The sequence below is a fragment of the Physella acuta genome, unplaced genomic scaffold, assembly GCF_028476545.2.
Source record: "Physella acuta isolate Inbredline_101_S28 unplaced genomic scaffold, ASM2847654v3 ptg002266l, whole genome shotgun sequence".
Lineage (NCBI taxonomy): Eukaryota > Metazoa > Mollusca > Gastropoda > Physidae > Physella > Physella acuta.
Genome location: NW_026733765.1, coordinates 22501 through 25000, shown reverse-complemented (window position 1 = coordinate 25000; position 2500 = coordinate 22501).

Below are 2500 nucleotides of genomic sequence, written 5' to 3'. Positions count from 1 at the left end.
GATTTAACAAACGGCTGCGTAATATTAGACTTAAAAATATTATATAATATCCTCTATTGATTAAATAGTGAAAAATAAGCTTCAATGTAGCTTAATCTAGTACAAAATCTAAAAGTTGTGATAAATTAAATTGAAATTAAACACGATAGACTTAAATCTAGAGTTAAGGAATAAAACCGACCCGCGAACCAGCTACTAAATGGTTCGATAAGACTTATCTCAAATACAATCGTTTTCTATCAGTGTTATGCCTTCAATCGATACTTTTTGATGAAATAAATACTTAAATGATTTAATGAATGCATATATACATGTAATTAATGAGTGAAAGTATGTATAAAGTATTAGATAAATTAATAATAAACCGACCCAGCTACTAAATGGTTCGATAAGACTTATCTCAAATACAATCGTTTTCTGTAATTGTTATGCCTTAAATTGATAATTTTTAGTTAAACAAATACTTAACTAATGAAATAAATACATAGATAAATGTATTTAATGAATTAAAGTATGTATAAAGTATTATATAAATTAATAATAAACCGAATCCGACCAAATTTAAATCTAAAACCACGATCGGCGGCGTAATGAAGTGTATCGTAAACCCGTTTTTTTTATAATTTAAAATGTAATGACAGAACTCCCAAAACAACAATACACATACATATTAGTACTATGGTGAATTGTAGTTGTATTAGGACCGTAATTATAGTTAATTAAGGAACCATTCATTGTCTTCGCTCTGTTATGTACGTCGTCGTTTAATCGACACGGCATATTTGGCTTGAATCTAGAAAAATTCAAACTCTAACCCTAAGGTAGACAGGCAGGGTAAATAAATGTGGGTGATCTCTCATAAAATTGTCTTCTAGGAATTATTTTTATATAGACTATCTTTTCTGTAGAGTTTAAGTGGACAAGCGCGGACGAAATAGAGCGCAAAATTTAAAATGAATTAAAAATTTTCATCAGACCGGAAGTAGGCATAACCTAGGCGCCATGTTTCCGTCGTACAAGTTTTCACCGTTGCAGTCACCGTTTCAATCGCTCTTCGTGTGGACGTGTATTATTTCTAGTCATGTGTTGTGTAGATGATTCGCTTAAGGTAGGTGTTCGGACTTATTTCTTTAATATTAATTAAACCGTATTTGCCTTGTCGGCCTTAAAATAAAGCTATTTTTTTTTCATCGCAATCGAAGTGTTAGATCTAGAATCTAGTTCCCGCCTCCGCTTCGCTAATTCGACTTAATGTAACTATGACACAACTATTAAATCTAGAGTCTCTATTTTAATTAAATAATTAGGAATTCTATCTCTAGATGATATCTAATCTATTCCCACACGTGTGTGCAAGTAGGATTTAACGTCAGAACAGGTGTGGTGGTCTAGGCGTCGCTATTTTTGACGGTAGGAATTTTTTTTTTAAATTCGTAAAATTTTATATAGACTTTATATAGCAATTTACTAAGACCGACCCTAACGCCCAGTAAATATTTAATTACCACATTGTTATGGACACGGTGTATTAGGTAGGGCCGAGGGCTATCCATAGGTACCAATTTTTAAATTTTGTGACAATTAGGAGCCGAGTTATAAAATAAATTTAAAATACTGGTTCTGGTCTTAGACTTTATATAGCAATTTACTAAGACCGACCTTAATACCCATTAATTATTTAATTAGCGCATAGTTATGGACATCCTGTATTAGGTTGGGCCCAGGGCTATCCGTAGGTACCAAGTTTATAATTTTGTGACGATTATTAGTCGAGTTATAAAATAAATAAAAAAAACTGGTTCTGGTTTGCACTACATTTCTTTCTTCTTTAACGGCGGACTCCCGGTCCAGCCCCATGGGTTACCCGTGAGCCGGGGCCTCGTTAGCCTGGACGGCTCCGATGTGACCGCGGATTGTTGTGGCCCGCCTCAGCCCGAGTCGAGATCACCCTTCCGATCGAAGGTGGACGCCATAGGGCGCCCGGGATAGCCCGGGGCGCTGTTCGTCACCCGAGCGCAGGGGCGCCGGGAGACGCCCCCGGTGAAGTTTGGCGGGTGATTCTGGTAGAGCTCCCCACCCCGATCGCAGGACACCCCTCGCCGCCCGCCCAGGTGTCGAGGTGGCCGCGGGGGAACTCGGGGCGTTTTGGCTCCCCCTTGTGCCGGAGCGGCGCCCTCGGTCCCAGAACGCCCCTGGCGGGTGATTCGCATGCCCCCTGGGGTGGGGAACGCGGGTGGGTGGTCGTAAAGCGTGTAACCGCAGTGGGGGCGGCCCCTTAGTCGGGGGCGCCAAAGTTGGCACCCCACCTGGGGCGCCCCCCGGAAGTGTGGCGCCCGCGCGAGTGAGCCCCGTAGATGCGCCCCGACACCCCCGCGCCGCCCCCCGGGTCGCGGCACCCCCGGCGCCCTCCGTGCGGGCTCCCCTCATGGGGCGGCACCCCGGTCCTCCCCGAGACTATGTACCCGATTTTTCGGTTTAACACTAGAGGTATGGGCAGAAA